The sequence below is a fragment of the Ascaphus truei genome, chromosome 1, assembly GCF_040206685.1.
Source record: "Ascaphus truei isolate aAscTru1 chromosome 1, aAscTru1.hap1, whole genome shotgun sequence".
NCBI lineage: Eukaryota > Metazoa > Chordata > Amphibia > Anura > Ascaphidae > Ascaphus > Ascaphus truei.
Window position 1 is genome coordinate 216,617,610 of NC_134483.1, and position 20,961 is coordinate 216,638,570.

The following is a 20,961-nucleotide window of genomic DNA, read 5'->3' on the forward strand; positions in this document are numbered from 1 at the left end:
ACTTTGGCAGCATTAGTCATACCTTGGAGAAATTCTGGGACACTTTGTATCTATGTCTATTAGACTGTTTGCTCGTTGAGGCACATTTCTACAATCAAGAACTTGGAATGAAATACATTTTCAATATATATATTGCCAAGTTTTGTCCGTTTAGGATATGAACACGCTGGTTGGTTGTTAGGAAAACTCATTTATTTTTTATTTTTTATATCAGAGAGTGCATTCATATTTAATTTCCTTTGAAGATACTTCATTGAATTTAATACCAATACTGGGATTTTTGTTTATGTCCCATACATACAAGTGTTTTATTCACCTACCTGCATTATATACCAAGTGAAGGCTTTTTGAAACACATTTTTTACGCTATGGATGATGAGGAAGAATCTACACATCAAACTAAACAGCGGATTTACACATATGGAGCTGTTAATAATAGCAAACGGGCAAAGAAAGCCTCTCATGTGTTTGGGGAGGAGAAAGAATTTACATGTGAAGAACCCTCTGATCTAACTAATCACTTTGTAAGATTAGAAAAATTATTAGTTCAGGACATAAGACTCTGGTGGGACATTACTACCCTGGAAAACTATATTAACATTAATAGGATCCCCAGAGGTCTACGTGTCAAGAAAGTGCCAACGTTTGGTTTTGCTAACAGACAGTTTGAACAAGATTGGATAAAAATCTTAGATCAGTGTTCAATTAGATTGATGGAGTTAATTATTCAACAGAAAATTCATGAAAAAGATGTGTTAAATGTAGAGATCACTGCTTTTCAGAATAAATTGAAACCCTTTGAATCAAGGGATCAATTTATTAAGAATGATGTTACCCTTTTAGAAAACCTTGAAGTAATCGAGAAGGGGATTAGTGAAAAGAAACAGATTAAATATGAAAGAGACAAAGCTGACTATAGTAGGGGCCATGTCTATTGCTGGCAAAAACCTCCTCAGAGAGAAGGGTCACAACACCCAAGAAATATTACAATAAAGGGGGTGACAATCGTGAACCCAATAAATCTATATTGAAAAACAAAAGGGTAGATACATCAAGCTTCGATTCAGATCATTCTGAGAACGAAGCAAGATCACACTCAGTCTCATTTGATAGGTCAGACGACTATGGGAGGGAACACACAGGTACCCATAGATTAGACCCAAAACCATCTACCTCTACTGCCTTGATGTTTTCCAGACCCCTTAAATCAGATCCAAAACCTGTCTCTAATAGTTGTTCAAAAAACGTGGTAGAACACGACGATCAAAAAGGAAACGAGGAAACAAGAGGTAGAACGAAAAGGAAAAAATATACCTGAATGATTCAATTGATAATGTGATCAATCTCTCTGGGATTGAATTGACCATTGATCAGTTATCCCTACTTAATCGTGGTTTGGGATTTGCACCAACTAGTAATTTTCAATTGTTTGAGACTGTCATTGATTTGCAGAAGTTCACTCGCAAACTTTCCCTAAAAATTTTTTTTGCATTACAGGGTAAACATAAGTCTATTAATTCTAATGTAGATGTTTCAATGATTGAGAATTTTTGTAATGATGAGGATGTATTATTTGATTTTAAAGATCAATGTCTCCTATCTGATATGGAGGACATACTGGTACAACAGGGAGAATCGCTAAGTACTTCGATGCAATCATTCTTTGGTAACCATGTCTCAGGGCTTAAGAAAAAATCAATTTTCTGTCCGAGCTCCCTGAGGGGTCCGTTTATCACGACATTTGAAAAATTGGTAGAACGTGATATCAGATTATTGAATTATGGTTTTTCTTTTTCTAGTGTTGGAAGTAATAATCTTACCATTTCAGAGATTAAACAGCTGGAGGTTCTTAAACGTGACCAGAGGTTGATATTTAAAAAGGCAGATAAGGGTGGGGCCCTGGTGGTCCTATCATCAGAACAGTACAAAAAAGAGGCCTATAGGCAACTAACTGATACAATACTACAGTATATCAACAACTGAGGTCAAATCCTACTAACGATTATTTAAAACAATACACTGAGCTTTTGGATATGGGCAAGATTCTTAATGTTGTAAACCACAAAGAATTAGAATTCTTGGCCTGTCCACATCCCGTGATACCCATATTTCATCATCTCCCAAAGATCCATAAATCACTGGTCGACCCACCTGGTCGACCCATTGTGGCGAGTATTGGATCTTTGGGAGATGGGTTATCGCGATATGTGGATGGGTTTCTTCAACGACTGGTATATCAATTACCTTCTTTTATTAAAGACACTTCTGATTTAATTAGGTCCATTAAGGACTTGGAATGGAAACGGGGATACAGGTGGGTCACACTTGATGTGGCCTCCCTGTATTCCATCATCTCACATGATCAGGGCATATATGCACTTCAACACTATTTGAATTTATCAGATTTATCGGTCACTTTGAGCACTTTTCTATTAGAATCAGTCACGTTTTTACTCACTCACAATTATTTTTTGTTTGACTCACGGTATTATTTACAAAAATTAGGCACGGCAATGGGTTCTTCTTTTGCGCCATCTTATGCGAACCTCTTTATGGGTCTTTGGGAGTCACATCACTTTTATCACGATTCCAATTTATTTCGTAGTCACATTATTTTTTATAGATGTTTTATTGACGATCTCATTGTGGTATGGGATGGGGATCTAAATTCACTACTCACTTTTATTAATACACTCAATATTAACGATTATAATTTAAGATTTACTCATACACAAAACATACATCACATAGATTATTTAGATACTGTATAACACTTTTTATAGACATTGATAAAAAGATACAGACAGATATCTTCTGTAAGCCCCTGTCCAAAAATGCTCTCCTATGTGCAACCAGTTGTCACCCTCCAGCTCTTATTAGGAGTATACCTAAGGCCCAGTTTATTCGGTTGAAAAGGATTTGTTCGAATAATGAAATGTTTTTGACCCGTTCACATGAAATGGCCAACAACTTTAAAGAAAGAGATTACAAAGATAGTGACATTATTAAAGCATTTGAATATGCGGATTCCCTTGACAGAGAAGAAATTATTAAATCGAAATCTCTTTATAAAAATAAGAAACACAACAATTATGAAAGTGATTCTATGTGTCCATCCTTTATTTCAGTTTATAGTAGACAATCCAAAGCAATCAAAGAAATATTTCATAAACATTGGAAAATACTTACTCTTGATAAAGATATAGCACCCCTGATACAGGAGGGACCCAGGTTTATTTACAAAAAAACTAAAACCTTAGGTTCTTATCTCTCACCGAGTTTATTTAATGCCAAACCACAAGGATCGCTTAGTAACATACCTAGAGGTTTTTTCCCATGTGGGCGGTGTTCAGTATGTAAATATGCTAGAGCCATTAAAAATATTCCCACTTGTGAGGGTAACCATCGTATTGGTAAATTCATGAATTGCTATTCCAGCTACGTGATCTATCATTTACAATGTGGATGCAGCATGTCATACATTGGTCGGACCATTAGGCCAGTAAGAATAAGGGTTCAGGAACACATCAGGAATATTCTAAAAAAGGATATGTTGCATCCAGTGTCGCGACATTTTTCCATGTGTAGTCAGGGAGATATTTCACAATTCTCCTTTTCAGCCCTTGAACATGTTGGTGTCCACCCTAGAGGGGGAGATAGAATTAACAAACTCAATACATGAGAAATGTATTGGATCCATGCTATGAATACACTGCAACCCACAGGGATTAATGTAGAGTGGGATCTCAAGCATTTTTTAATTTGATACAAGGTCATTCATATTTGACATTTTTTTGGTCTTCATATACGATTTATAAGATATGCATGTAAGGTTTTTATTAAAGATTTTCTATATATGCTAATAGATGGTTTAATTAAAATAATAAAAAACAAACCAGATGAGGATTGGAAAGTTGAATCGCTAGAGCCCCAAGAACAGCACCAACAGCTCACCAAGTAGAGGAATAAAAACTTTTAATAAAGACTACATAAAAAAGAAAAAAGGACAAACAAAAAACTAATACATAAACACCCTACGCGTTTCAGGCACCTTGGTGCCCTTTCTCAAGGGGAATAGTGGGGACTGAATAAGTATCAAGTATATATAGCCCCTCCTGTTTAATTAGCACACAGCTGAACAAGGTTAATAATTGATTGATTGTTAATATGTCTATAGATGCACCAAAGTGACCAATGAATGTTCAGAGTAACATGTCAATTGTAAATAAATCAACATATATTCAATAGAGACAATATAAATAGATGGTCAGAGATGTAAATAATAAAAAAGTGCAATCTTATGACAAAGATATTGAGATAGGGTATAATCTCTTGGGACAGAGGGGAAGGAAGGCATTGGTGGAGGAAATGGAAAGAATGGTTAAGTGACAAGAGATAGATTTACATGTCAGATAACAAGATTAATACATTATGATCATGAGAAGAGCAACTGTTTGTGAGACAGATACAATTTAAATCAAAGGGCTTTACAGCAGAAATGCCCAAGGATGGAAATAAATATAAAAAACAGACATAATATAGGAGAAAGGATGTGGACAAGCATAAACATGATACAGTTAGTCTAAAATAATAGACATATTACAGAAAATATTTCAGATCCCACTCTGTATTTAATCCTTTTGGAATTAGTGTATCAAGGGTGAAGATCCAATGGGCCTCTCTGCGGTATAGTGTAGTAATTCTATCACTGCCTCTGTAATGTATGGGTATCTGTTCAATTGCTAAACATCTAAAATTGGTATATGTACCGTTCTGACAAATATTAAAATGTTTAGATACAGGATGTGTTTCGTCTTTTTTGAGTATTAGTCGCATGTGTTCTAGTATTCTCAATTTGAACATGCGTGTAGTTAAACCTATATATTTTTTCTGGCAACCACAAATTAACATGTATATCACGAATTCTGTCCTGCAATTCAAAAACATTGGAATATTGTAAGATCTCGTTTTATCAATATTTGTAAAAGTGGTGGATTTGGCAACATATCTACAAATTTTGCAGCGTCCACATGCGAAACATCCTTTTAAATTTGGAAAAAAATCCTTTTTAGTAATAGATCTGTTCTTATGGATGACACTGGGGGCTATGATGTTACCTATGGTTTGGGATCGTTCAAAAACAAATCTTGGTTTAGTGGTGGTAATGTTCCTAAGGAGAGGATCAATGGTAAGTATAGACCAATGTTGGTTTACAATATTACGGATAGCCTCAGCTTGTCTACTATATTTTGTAATAAAGTAGGGTGTATCCGCATGTATGTTTGTCTGTCTGGAGGTATTATTGTCAGTGAATCTATTGGTCGCTTTATCTATAGACCTATTGATCATTTCTACTCTATTTTGTTGGAGGGCATTTTTATATGCCTCTTGAAGATTAGTTTTGGTATATCCTCTTGCGAGGAAGCGGTCAGTTAACTCAATAGATCTTATATGAAAATCTTCTAGATTAGAACAGTTTCTCCGGAGGCGGATAAATTGCCCATAGGGTATCCCTTTAATAAGCGCTTGGCTATGTGCGCTGTCTGCATGTAGCAGAGTATTTTTTGCATTATCTTTGCGAAAGATGTCAGTGTGAATCCGTTGGTCCAATCCTACATAAAGTTTCATATCTAGGTAGTTAATGTGAGTGGAGTGATGGTGTGAAGTGAAGTGCAAATTAAGCGTGTTAGTATTAATAAAATTAATAAACAAGTGTAATTCTTCAACCGTGCCACTCCAGATGATTAGTAAGTCATCAATGAAGCAGCGGTAGAAGTGTATATGGTGTCTGAATGGATTGCTATCTCCAAACACGTGGGTTGCTTCCCACCACCCCATGAAAAGGTTAGCATAGGAAGGTGCGAAGCATGTGCCCATGGCAGTCCCACGTGTTTGGAGGTAGCAATTGCCAGAGAAAAGAAAATAATTGTGTGTGAGCAGAAAGTGTATACAGTCAAGTAAAAATTCAGTGTGTAGTGGTGAGAGTGAGGGGTCTAAATCTAAAAAGTGTCTGGTGGCAAACAGGCCGTGAGCATGTGCAATGATAGAATAAAGTGAGGAAACATCTAAAGTGACCCACAGAAAATCAGGTGACCAGTGATAATCTTGAAATAAAGTGAGGAGATGTGACGTGTCCAATAGGTGAGAGGGTAAGGTGTGCACAATAGGTTGTAGGTAATAATCGATATAAATAGAAAGATGTTCACCCAGTGCCCCTATGCTTGAAACTATTGGACGCCCTGGTTGTGTGTCTAAAGAATTGTGCACCTTAGGCAGGTGATGGAAACCGGGAATAATTGGATGCTGGCATAGCAAATAGTCAAACTCTTTGGGAGACAGTAAACCAAGATCCTTACCCATCTCTAGCAGAATAGTGAGTTCAGATAGAAATGTTCTCGTTGGGTCAGAGGGTAAAAGATCGTAATATGTATTATCGTTCAGTTGTCTGAATGCTTCAGTTTGATAATAATTGTAGTCCATAACTACGACCGTGCCACCTTTATCTGCCTTTTTAATTACTATGTTCTCACTAGAGTATAAATGATCAATAGGTCTGTAGATAAAGGGAACAATAGATTCACTGACAATAATACCTCCAGACAGACAAACATACATGCGGATACACCCTACTTTATTACAAAATATAGTAGACAAGCTGAGGCTATCCGTAATATTGTAAACCAACATTGGTCTATACTTACCATTGATCCTCTCCTTAGGAACATTACCACCACTAAACCAAGATTTGTTTTTCAACGATCCCAAACCATAGGTAACATCATAGCCCCCAGTGTCATCCATAAGAACAGATCTATTACTAAAAAGGATTTTTTTCCAAATTTAAAAGGATGTTTCGCATGTGGACGCTGCAAAATTTGTAGATATGTTGCCAAATCCACCACTTTTACAAATATTGATAAAACGAGATCTTACAATATTCCAATGTTTTTGAATTGCAGGACAGAATTCGTGATATACATGTTAATTTGTGGTTGCCAGAAAAAATATATAGGTTTAACTACACGCATGTTCAAATTGAGAATACTAGAACACATGCGACTAATACTCAAAAAAGACGAAACACATCCTGTATCTAAACATTTTAATATTTGTCAGAACGGTACATTAACCAATTTTAGATGTTTAGCAATTGAACAGATACCCATACATTACAGAGGCGGTGATAGAATTACTACACTATACCGCAGAGAGGCCCACTGGATCTTCACCCTTGATACACTAATTCCAAAAGGATTAAATACAGAGTGGGATCTGAAATATTTTCTGTAATATGTCTATTATTTTAGACTAACTGTATCATGTTTATGCTTGTCCACATCCTTTCTCCTATATTATGTCTGTTTTTTATATTTATTTCCATCCTTGGGCATTTCTGCTGTAAAGCCCTTTGATTTAAATTGTATCTGTCTCACAAACAGTTGCTCTTCTCATGATCATAATGTATTAATCTTGTTATCTGACATGTAAATCTATCTCTTGTCACTTAACCATTCTTTCCATTTTCCTCCACCAATGCCTTCCTTCCCCTCTGTCCCAAGAGATTATACCCTATCTCAATATCTTTGTCATAAGATTGCACTTTTTTATTATTTACATCTCTGACCATCTATTTATATTGTCTCTATTGAATATATGTTGATTTATTTACAATTGACATGTTACTCTGAACATTCATTGGTCACTTTGGTGCATCTATAGACATATTAATAATCAATCAATTATTAACCTTGTTCAGCTGTGTGCTAATTAAACAGGAGGGGCTATATATACTTGATACTTATTCAGTCCCCACTATTCCCCTTGAGAAAGGGCACCAAGGTGCCTGAAACGCGTAGGGTGTTTATGTATTAGTTTTTTGTTTGTCCTTTTTTCTTTTTTATGTAGTCTTTATTAAAAGTTTTTATTCCTCCACTTGGTGAGCTGTTGGTGCTGTTCTTGGGGCTCTAGCGATTCAACTTTCCAATCCTCATCTGGTTTGCTGCTACTGCCCGATTGGAGTGACGCGCTGAGGATCGGAGGATTCGTGGGTGCTGGCGGCTGTTCAACTCTCCCCCGTGAAATCACGTGTCTACAGGGAGAGGAAGAGTTTTCCGGACAGACCGGATGCATTACTACTTACTTCCGGCACTCGGGAACTCGGCGCCATTGATGGGAGACGGCACAGAGGACACCTCGGACGACATCGTCCCCTCTGCAGAGAAGACTGCGCGAGAGGAGGGCTACACGAGGGATCCATAGAGGCGCTGACCCAGGCCTTCTATACTCCAAGGATCTCAGGTAGCGTTCTCCATTGGAACTCCTCCCTTATACACACAGTCTCATCTGGTCTCCCCCATATGCTTTCATCCCTTTCACACCCACGCTGTGGATTTCCCCCGCGGCTTACCTCAGCAGCCCCACATATTATTTATTTATTTGACTTTTTTGAGCTCTCTGTTTGAGCTGTTAGTAGCCTCTCCACTTATTAATTAAAATAATGTTTAAAAAGGTTTAAATATATCTTTTAGGTTGATATATTATTTATAAACACTTATATTTTTTCTTTTGATACATGAGTGTTCACAATATTATGTATTTTTAGGTTATATTAAGGTTATTATATTATTTATATTATATATATATATTTGTATACTGAGTGTGTAGATATTAGCATTATTCATATATGATCCTACATAGCTTTAGAATCCATAGCGTACTTTAGTAGTAATTTATACATCACTTTATATACACTTATTGTATGTTGCTTTATAATAGGATGTTTATGTGTTAGTATATTTAGATTATTGTTATTATTTCTGCTACATTATTACTGGTTACTGTCTAGTACATGCTTTTTTTGTTTTTTAAATAGCAGTATATGGTATTGTTTTTAATATTTTGTGTCTTTCATCTGTTTACTACATGAGATTGACCCAAGTAATGTCTTGTAGGAGAGGAGTAGTTAGAGGGTTAACTAAGGGCGATCCACCTTTGAGCTGATTGCTCCATTATCTTTCTGGTGTGATTAACACCTGATTCAATTTGATTCACCCTATAGTAACGTTAGTTTCCCTTTATAAGCATCACAAGGGTCAGTGCCAGTCACTCTTTTGACAAAGTCCCAAGCGGGACGAAACGCGTCAAGAGTTCTTTTGTAGCAGTATTTTTTCTGTGTGTATGCACTTATTAAACCACAACCTTTAAGTTACATGCGTGTGGACTATCGATTTATATCCAGACGGCAGCTGTGCACAGCCGGACTACCTCCTTGTTTGTTTGCCTTTATAACTATCAACCTGTCTCCTTCCTGCATTTTGCCTCTAAACTCCTTGAACGTCTTATATTCTCTCGCTTGCTTAATTTTTTCAACACCTATTCTCTCCTATACCTCTTCAATATGGCTTCCACACTGCTCACTCCACTGAAATTTAATACTGTGGAGCATCCTCTTCTCCTTCATATTCTCCATACTCTTGGTATTCAGAACAAAGCTCTATCCTGGATCTACTCTTACCTCTACCATCATACTTTCAATGTCTCTTCTGCTAACACCTCCTCCATCAAACTCTCTGTGGGGGTTCCCCAGGGCTCTGTCCTGTGACCTCTCCTCTTTTCTCTGTCCACCTCTCTCTGGGTAACCTAATCACTATTGTTATGGAACAAGAACCACATTTCTGACTCACCCCCTCTCTCCTTTGCAGCTTCTGCCTGTCAGATCTTATTCCCAGCTGCATGGAGTCTGCAGACACATACTGTGCCTGTGTGGCTTGCAACAATGTTGCATTCCTTGCCTCCGAGCATGGAATCAGTGAGCTGCTACTGCAGTTTCTGAGATCCTCACCAGAATGGTCTAGTCTGCCCATCCTCCTATTTGTTCAGACATGGTCTGCCCCTAGACTATTCCTTTACCCACACTGCACCTCACTTCCTTTTCCACCCTGGAGACAGTGAGTAAAGAACCCATTCTCTGTTTATCCCCCTTGGTGAGGCCATCTCTTTTTACCGGTTTCTAACTAATAATCACCACTACACACCATCCACAAGTATCTGTATCCTGCTGCCTTTTCCCAATAAAGTGGAGGAAATATTACAGGAATTGGAGTGATTTAAAAGGGAACTGTGTTAATGCCATTCATACCAAACGTGACCCTGGCTTCAGAAAAGTAAAAAGAGGACCGTGTGCCTTAGGAATACACACAGAGAAGATGCTACCCACAGCCTTTATGATAAAGAAACAAGCAAGCAGCTTACATAGCAAATAAACAGCAGTCTCTCACCACACTGCACAAGCATAATGCTCCACGTTGCTACACAGAGCCACCAGCCTCTACACAGCAAACAACCACAGCTTTATGCAAAGACAGTGCAAAGCCTTACTTTGCTAATAGTACACAGAGCACTCCCTGCAGACTGAAAAGCAGCAAGTAGCTCCAACTGCACACAGCCTGCAGCCTTACAGACAAGCAGGCAGTTTCACACTGGGCACAGCCAGTTTCTACCCTGCACCTAAGGCAGCAGCCTTGCAGACAGACAGTTCACTTTACACACAAAACCTAACTGCCTTTTTCACTGTCTGAGTCCACCCTCTGCACAGCCCTACAGTGAGGAACCACCTTCCCACCTACCCCTGCGCACGTCCCCACGGCCAGTGCCATCAAGGGCCATGCCATCGGACACCCGCCAGGACAAGGGCCACGCCACCGGACACCTGTGAGTACAGCTACACCCATGCGGCACGCTGCAGGACACCGCTCGGCATCATCTGAGACAGACGCCCATCGCTGACAAGGTAAAAGACCGCACGCCACACGCACTGGCAAAAGGCCTACACACACCTACAGCATGGAAGAACTCAGAGCCTCACCAGACATCACGCAGGAAAGTGATCACTCAGACACAGAGAACGCCACGCAACCGCAACAGGCGCAGGCAGGCGCAAGGCCCAAACGGACAGTCACACTGACACAAAAGGCCCGTGAAAAATATGAGACTGACATTGAAGCGCACCGCGCTAAATTAGAGTTGGCCTGTGAAACAACTGCACTTGGGGTATGCAATGTCACCGGCGCTGGCAATTCTGTACAACAGCTCGAGCAGGCAATAACTCAATTAAAGATAGATCACGCACGCTACCAAAGACTGTCAGAAGCATATTTCACTTACCTGGCCAGGGCTAACACCGGTGAAAGCCTGCAAGAAAGGGACTTACAGCACAATATTGACTTGACACGAGACAGCCGCGTGCGAATCGCCATCGTAGACGCCCAAAGCGAGAGAAAAGAGCTCCTCCTGGAGACCGCATTGCAGCGCTCGAGCACATCCAGGCACTCATCAAGGTCAGCAAGATCAGCACAATCCAGGGCTGAATATGGTCGAAGAGAGGCAGCCGTAAGGGCAGAAATAGCGCTCATAGAAGAGGAGGAGCAGAACGCCGCCGCTGCCAATGCCGCCGCCGCTGCCAATGCCGCCGCTGCTACCGCCGCTGCTGCACGCAGAAAGGCCAAATTAGACGCGGATCTAGAGGCCCTAAATCAAGAGAAGGAAGCCGCCGCCGCCATAGCCCAAGCTGAAGTCCTAGAAGCAGCCGCGAGACAGGACGGCGGGGAGTAACCGTACAGACGGATAGCCTCAGAGGATCCGGTCCGACGCACTGAAGACTACGTAAGGAGCCTCTTCAGCGTAAACACCAGCGCACCATCTCAACACGGATGGAGCGACTCCACAGACACCGAAGACTCGCTAGGACCACGAGGAGAAGACGCTGCTCCGTCAATGGCACATGCTGCCTGGGATAGCCACAGCCGCAACAGTGATCCACACGCCAGAGCGCACACGGATGCACCACAACAGGCTCGCAATCCAGGTACACCCACGTGGGAGAAAACAGCCCCTCACACTAGCCAGCAGCCATCACGCGTCCACGCCAAGGAAGAGGCGACCGCACAGACCGTCCCAGCAACTACCTCAGAATGGGACAAACACGCCGATGCCTCAGGTCTGACAGACATAGCCAAGTACATGATCCGGCTCGACCTGGTACAAGCAGGGCTCATCTTCTTCGATGACCGCCCTGAGAACTACCGGACATGGAAGTTCACGATCAAAGACGCAATCAACAGCTTGGACTTCTCAGCAAGGGAAGAGCTCAACCTGTTAGTCAAGTTCCTGGGGAACAATTCCAGAGAGTACGCAAAAAGTCTGCGGGCAGCGAACGCGCATCAACCCCAAGTAGGTCTGGACCTAGTGTGGGAAAGGCTGGAAGAATCCTACGGCAGCCCCGAAGCAGTCGAGGATTCGCTCTTCAAAAGAGTCGAAAGCTTCCCCAAGATCACAACTAAAGACTACTCGAAGTTACGAGATCTTGGAGACCTGCTGCAAGAACTGGAGTTCGCAAGGAAAGACCATTCCTTAATAGGTCTCAACGTCCTAGACTCAGCTCGTGGAGTGAGACCCATCCTGGAGAAGCTACCCTTCAACCTCCAAGAAAAATGGATCTCACAAGGCTCCAAATACAAAAGGGAGAAGCAAGTCGTCTACCCCCCATTCTCAGTTTTCTTGAGCTTCATTCGCGAAGCAGCAAGGACGAGGAACGACCCCAGCTTCTTCTTAGGTGCTCAAACCACATACAGTGCAAGCAGCCTGAGGAACGAGACACCAGCGACGAGATATGGTAACCCCCAAACACCCATCTCGACCCGCAGGACGGACGTGCCTCCCACGACCCAAACTGCTCCCGATCAGTCGGTCGCCGGAGACAAGGAACCAAGGGACCCAAACAGGGAATGTCCCATACACAAGAAGCCACACCCACTCAACAAGTGCTTTGGGTTCAGGATGAAGTCCCTAGAAGAACGCAAGAGGTTACTTGGAGAATTCGGAGAATTCGGAGTTAGCTTCAAGTGCTGCGGTTCCACGACTCACCTAGCCAGGGACTGTAAGGAAGAGATCAAATGCACAGTGTGCGAGAGTGACAAGCACGTGACAACGTTACACCCAGAGGCGATGACAAACCACCAACTCAAGAACCCATCCTCCGTAGCGGAGCATGGCGGGGAGAAAGAAGAAGGAGAGTCAACATCCGTAACATCTCAGCGCACTGAGGTATGCAGAAAAGAAGGTGACAAAATGTCCTGCTCCAAAATATGCCTTGTCGCAGTGCACCCCCAGGGACAACCTGAGAAGGCTATTCGGATGTACGCAATTCTCGACGACCAGAGCAACCGATCGCTGGTCAGGTCAGAGTTCTTCGACATGTTTAACATACAAGACGGTGCTTCTCCTTACACTCTCAGAACATGCGCAGGGCGAATGGAGACCACAGGAAGAAGAGTGAATGGCTACACCATATGCTCAATAGACGGCAAAGTGAACATGCCCCTTCCCACACTCATCGAGTGCAACCACATGGCCACAAACAGGGACGAGATTCCCACACCAGACGTGGCACTCCATTACCCCCACCTCAAAGGAATAGCCAACCACATCCGGCCGGTGGAACAAGGCGCCAAGATCCTGCTGCTGCTCGGTAGGGACATCATGAGGGTACATAAAGTCCGTAAACAGCATAACGGACCCCACAACGTGCCATACGCCCAAAGACTTGACCTAGGATGGGTGATAGTGGGCAACTCGTGCACCAACAAAGAGCACTGGCAAGACTACGTTGATGTCCGCAGAACGGTGGTGACAGAATGTGGACACACATATCTCTCTGAATCATGTTTTGGCCATCTCCAAGTGACCGAAGGGCCAAGTGAAGAGAAAAGACAAGGTCATACCCCTGAGACCAACAAAGACATCCTCACACCGATGGGATTCGACAATGGCTTAGGATGCTCAGCAGTCCAGACAGCCAAGGATGATGAGTCGATTCCACCGAAGGAAGAGAGTAACCTCCCAAAGGTGACCGACAAGGGGATCGTCCAAAAAACAATAAACAATCAGACAATACTCCCGCGAGCAATGGCACAACTAAAACGTACAGTTGTTCCTCTCCACAGAGTATCAAGCAACAGAGCAACCAACTGCCACGACTGGCATAGCCGCAAAAGATTGCGCCCCACAGGTGAAGCCACAGTGTCAAAAGGACTGTCCTCTCACACATCCAAAAAGAGACAGCCACAGAGACATTTCATAAAGGATTTTACTAGGGCAAAAGAGACTGTTCTTCGTTACGTCCGGGGAGAAAATAACCTCCCGATGGCAGTTAACAAAGAAACACAAAAGCGTTTCACCAAACTACGCGGAGATGTTCTCGTGCAAGAGAAATGTACCGATGAACTACGGTGCACAGCGTTCCAGACAACATGGAACGATGACAAGCAAACACCATCAAGGGAAGATAGAGGATTCCCGAAGTTAACAGTCAAGGAGCTCTCTAAAGACGGATTAAGCAGTTGGGTGACTCAGCTACCAGCCCATTCACCAAGAAGACGCCTCCTGAACAATAGAGAACCTGTCATCTCTAGGCTCACTTCGCTCCGCCGCAACCCACAAAGGGAGCCGGAGACCAAAAGCAACTTTGTGGCCTTCATCCAAAAGATATTCCTTACCGGCCACGCAAAGCCAGCACTTCTAATGAAGAAAGGTGAAGAATGTCGGTACCTCCAATCACCTGGGGCCTACCACCCTCAGGAACCCGATCAAGTCCGGGTAATGTTCAACCCCAGCGCTCAGCTTCAGGGAGTCACCCTGAACAACGCCCCCTTTACTGGACTACATTCGACAACCAGTCTTCCAGGGACAGTAATCCGCTTCCGTGAGGAACCAAAAGCCATCTCCTCCCGCCAAACGCCAGGTGATAGGATGACAAACTACCATGACTGGCACATCCACGAGGTGATGCACTCTGTAGAGAAAACTACAGAGTCAAAGGGACTGTTCTCTCACAAAGTTGAAAGGAAACAGTGCCAGAGACTTTCACAGAAAGACATTGTGGCGAAACCAGCAAACCTGGAGCGGTTCATCCACCCAACATCTCTTGCTAAAAGACTTTGTCAAGGGATTTCCACGCCAGTGGTACCGGCCGGTATCACCTCGTTATGTGGACATGGACTTTGCATTATTGTGATGTTATTTTTGTTATGCATTGCACATATGTTCCACATAGTCTGTTATATAGTGGTATCTACAGATACCAGACGGGGAGTGTTATGGAACAAGAACCACATTTCTGACTCACCCCCCTCTCTCCTTTGCAGCTTCTGCCTGTCAGATCTTATTCCCAGCTGCATGGAGTCTGCAGACACATACTGTGCCTGTGTGGCTTGCAACAATGTTGCATTCCTTGCCTCCGAGCATGGAATCAGTGAGCTGCTACTGCAGTTTCTGAGATCCTCACCAGAATGGGCTAGTCTGCCCCCCCTCCTGTTTGTTCAGACATGGTCTGCCCCTAGACTATTCCTTTACCCACACTGCACCTCATTTCCTTTTCCACCCTGGAGACAGTGAGTAAAGAACCCCTTCTCTGTTTATCCCCCTTGGTGAGGCCATCTCTTTTTACCGGTTTCTAACTAATAATCACCACTACACACCATCTACAAGTATCTGTATCCTGCTGCCTTTTCCCAATAAAGTGGAGGAAATATTACAGGACTTGGAGTGATTTAAAAGGGAACTGTGTTAATGCTATCGGGAGCCATTCATACCAAACGTGACCCTGGCTTCAGAAAAACTATCTTGGGTTCAAACATCACCAATATGCTGACGACACACAAATTTACTTTTAAACCCCTGACCTTTCACCTGCTGTACAAACCAATGTTTATGAATGTCTCTCTGTGATATCATCCTGGATGGCCGTCCACCGACTTAATATTAACATGTAAAAAACAGAGCTCCTCATATTTCATCCCAACCCCGGCTCCACTACCTCCTTCCACATTACTGTTGGAAGTTCTATCATACAGCCAGTAGCACCAGCATGCTGCCTAGGGGTCACACTCAACTCCTCTCTCACATTCTCCTCTCTCATTCAAAACGTATCTAAAACCTGTCGCTTTTTCCTCCGCAATATTACAAAGACACGCCATTTCCACTGTTGCTCGACTGCTAAAACTCTGACTCATGCCCTCATTCTCTTCCATATCGATTACTGTAACCTCCTGCTGTCTGGCCTTCCTGCCTCTCACCTGTCTCCCCTACAATCTATCCTAAACACTGCTGACAGAATCACTCTGCTCTTTCCTAAATCTGTCTCAGCGTCTCCGCTGCTGAAATTACTCTCCTGTCTTCCTATCAAATCCAGCATCTCACACTCAATTCTCCTCCACACTTTTAAAGCTTTACACTCTTCGGCCCCTCCCTATATCTCAGCCCTAATTTCTCGCTATGCACCATCCCGACTCTTGCGTTATGCTCAAGCATGTCTTCTCTCTACAGCCTTTGTATTCAAAGCCCTCTTCCAACTTAAACCTTTCTCACTGACTGCCCCACACCTCTGAAATGCCAATCCCCTTAATATCAGACTAGCACCTTCTCTATCCACCTTTAAGACCCACCTTAAAAAACCTGCTTAAGGCCTCAATTATAACAGAAACTGCAGAGATGCAAAGAGATCCTGTGATGTATTCGTAGTGATGCTACATGTGCACATGCAAAAAGAGATTTGTAGCACTACTGCAGGGAGACATGGTGGCCAGATAATTTCTCTCTCTTTATATATATATGTGTGTGTGTACCAAAACGTTGAGTTAATAAATGTCACTTTTTTGCATCATGATAGCAGGTCTCAAATAGGAAGGATACTATCATCTGGTGTCCGGTCACAAAGGGCAACATCTGATCTGCCCGTTATCATCAAAGGTCCCAATACATAAGAAAAGAGGAAAGGGTGTATCAGCAACAGCTAATGTGAACAGATTACATTAAAATGAATACTTAACCCTTCTGTGTCCTGTGAAAATAAAGAAAAAATAAAGAAAACCATTTTTTAGATTTTTTTTCCTCAATAAAGCATCCCAATGAAAGAAAAGCATTCACTCCATTGGGATATACTGTGTCTAATGTGTGAATCCAGAAGGATTCACGTTGTAACAATAACATTTCTTTATCTATTCCTGTCTTAGCATTTTTTACATGCTCAATCCCCATTAATTTCAATGAGGGGACCATATGACTGAATTCCATACAATGTTTGATGAGAGCAGTATCCTCGGCACAGTGGCTGATTTTACTCAATGAACCTTGCTTTCAGCATTCTATTGCTTTTACCAATATAACAAAGTCCACATGGACATTTTATCATGTATACAATATTACAAGTTGTACATGTGATGCGTTCTATGATTTTAAATAATTTGCCACTTCTTGGATGATTGAACTGATTCCCTGTATTTAAGCTGTTACAAACACTGCATCCAAAGAATTTAAAACAACCCACCTTTCGTGTATGAGGAGTGACACTATGAGGAGTGACATAGTGGTCCTGATTGTCAGCTTTAATCAAGATGTTATTTAAATTCTCCCCTCTTTTGTAAGCAAATCGTGGAAATTCCTTACAGTCACGCCTGTATGCCCGCAGACCTGGCTAGACCCCAGTACTGAGGTGGGAACGGTATGATACCACACACCCACAGCAGTGGGAGCAAGCCCGGAGTGTGGTATGGCATTGCTGGGCCTGTTGGAAGAGTTGTTAGTATATACTTGCAACGCTTGGGGATGTCCGTAAGAACAGTCATGTCCATGTGCCAATGTTCAGGAGTCCAGAGGTTAGAATCGTCAGAGTATAAGCCAGGTCCTAGGAAGCCATAGGTAAGCAAAGTAGTATGCGTAGCAGGGTTCAAAGGGATACCAGAGAGCAGAGTAGTCCAGGGTAAGCAGGGGTCAAAGCCAGGGAAATCCAAGGTAACACAGGAGCAGGAAATCACAGGAACACAGAGGGAGCACAGCATAGGTCAGGTACACACAGGCAAACAGGAACTATGCAGAGCAAGGAAGAAGTGGACAGACAGGGGTTATGAAGGAGGGCATACCAATAGGAGAGAGAGGAGGAGTAGAGAGAGAAGTGGGAGACGACAGGGATAGGACAGGGAGAGAAGAGTAGGAGTCAGAAGGGGCAGTCAAGGGAATGGCCTGTAAAGCTTGGGAGGCGTAGACCTGGGGAACAGGATAAGAAGAGCCTGTGCGTGCGCCCCCTGTAAGCTGGGCATGCGCACTCACAGGTTGCAACACAGAGAGGGACAGCATGGAGCAGGGGAAGACTGCAGGAGGAGCACGGAACTCAGAGAAGAGGGACGCGCGCGCGACACATGACCGCGAGATGGCATGCAGCGGCAGGGAGGAAGAAGCAGGTGAGCCCGGGGAGGTATTGGCGGAGCCTGTGCGTGCGCCCTCCATGGACTGAGGGAGAGCACGCACCGGACGTGTCACCAGGCGTGCGGAACGCCGCGCCGCGGGCACCACGCAAGGAGTAGGCAATGGGACGGATGGCACCACAGGGGAAGGTAAAGCAGCTACCGCGGGGGAGAGGGAGCGGGGAGGATCAAAGCAGGGACTCAGGGAGCACGTGGGAATGCGAGACCTGCGGGGGGGGGAGAGAGGTAGAAGATGAAGGAGAGGAGTGGGAAGGAGTAGAAAGGGTAAAAGGAGATGGGAGAGAGGGACAAGGAGAGGAAGGAATCTCCTGAGTCGTCACAGTATCCCCCCCTTGAGGATCAATCTCCGAGTGATCCAACCCCGGCTTAAGGGGGAATTTCTGGTGAAACTGAGAAAGCAACCTTGGGGCGTGGATGTGGTGTTCAGGTACCCAGGAACGTTCCTCAGGATGTAGCTCTTCCAGTGTACTAAAAACTGAAGTCCCTTTTTGGAGAAACGCGAGTCGATGAGAGACTGTATCTCGTACTCCTGTTGACCCAGGGTGGACACTGGATTGGGTCTCCAAGAGGGACCTGGGAAATTAGGACTGGACACAAATTCCTTAAGGAGGGAAACATGAAACACTGACGGGATTTTCATTGAGGGGGGAAGATCGAGACGATAGGCTACTGGATTAACCTTCTCTAGGATTTTGAATGGTCTCAAGAATCTAGGGGACAGTTTGGGTGAAGGGGTTTTGAGCCTAATATTTTTGGACGACAGCCAGACCAGATCACCAGGTTTGAAAGAAGGACCATTTTGGCGGTGACGATCAGCCTTGGTTTTTTGTTTGGCAACCGCAGACTGTAAGGATTTGAGAATCTTTTTCCAGGATTCTTGTAAGTTGGTGATATGAGAGTCGGCTGCAGGTACACCAGAAGGAGAAAGTGAGAGAGGGAGACTACAGGGGTGGAAGCCACAGTTGATAAAGAAAGGAGACTCCTGAGTAGACTCGTTCCTCAAGGAATTAATGGCAAATTCGGCCCATGGTAGGAGATCCACCCAGTTATCTTGTGAGTCAGAAATGAAGCATCTTAGATACTGTTCAAGAGTTTGGTTCATCCTTTCAGTTTTACCGTTGGTTTGTGGATGGTATCCAGAGGAGAACAAGAGGGAGATACCCAATCTTTGAGAGAAGGCCCACCAGAATTTTGAGATGAACTGAGACCCACGGTCTGAGACGATAGAAATGGGAACGCCATGCAGCCTGAAGATCTCTTTGGAGAAGACGTCCGCCAAGGTGGCAGAGTTGGGAAGACCATTGAGGGGAATAAAGTGAGCCTGCTTTGAAAATCTATCAACTACGACCAAAATAGTGTTCATCCCCTTGGAAATAGGTAGTTCAACAATAAAGTCCATCGAAATGTGTTTCCAGGGTTGTTCAGGGATGGTTAGAGATAGCAGAAGTCCAGAAGGTTTATGATGGAGGGTTTTACTCTGGGCACATACAGGACAGGCGGAAGCAAATTCGAGAATGTCTTTATTCATCTTAGGCCACCAAAAAGTCTGTTTAATGAGATCAGCCATCCTTTTGAAGCCTGGATGACCAACTGCTCTAGAGGAATGACCCCAAAGTAAGATTTTATGGCGTAAATGTGGAGCCGCATAGAGACATGCTTCTTGTACCCTGAACCTGCTGGGAATATGCGCTTGCACCTTGTGGATCTCATCCAATACATCAAAGTTGTTAGCGGAGATTATGCACTTAGCCGGGAGAATAGGTTCCGAGATTTCTTTAGCCTCACTCTCAGAGGCAAACTGACGAGAAAGGGTGTCCGCTTTAACATTTTTTGTCCCAGGAATATAAGAGATGGTGTAGTTGAAGCGGGAAAAGAAGAGTGACCAGCGAGCCTGGCGGGAGCCCAGGCGACGAGCCCCCTCAATATATAACAAATTTTTGTGGTCGGTGAGGATAGGGATTGGTTCTTTGGAACCCTCTAAAAGATGTCTCCATTTCTGGAGAGCCAACTTAATGGCCAAAAGTTCACGATTACCAACATCATAATTCCTTTCTGCTGCTGAGAATTTCTGTGAAAAAAACCACAAGGATGGAGTTTCTCTTGGGGAGAAGTCCTCTTGGAAAGAACTGCACAATTCCTATGTCTGAGGCGTCAACCTCCAAAGTAAAGGGGAGGGAGGTATCCGGATGACGAAGGATGGGGGCAGACACAAACGCCTTCTTGAGAGTCTCAAAGGCTGCAATGGCCTCAGGTGACCAGGATGAGACGACGGCGCCCTTTTTGGTCAAGGCGGTGATGGGAAGAGCAATGGAAGAATTTTTTTTGATAAACTTCCTGTAATAATTGGCAAAGCCAAGAAAAGGTTGCACAGCCTTGAGCAAATTAGGGAGTGGCCAGTCGAAAACCGCCTTCAGCTTCTCTGGGTCCTTGGAAAAACCTCGGCTGGAGATGATATAGCCTAGGAAGGCCGTGGAAGCCTGGTGAAACAGACATTTTTCCATCTTTGCGTAAAGACGGTTGGAACGAAGCCTGCAGAGCACAAGCTTGGTATGTTGAATGTGTTCCTCCAGATTTTTAGAAAAAATAAGAATGTTGTCTAGATAGACAATGACAAAAGTTCCCAATACGTTACGGAAGATGTCGTTCA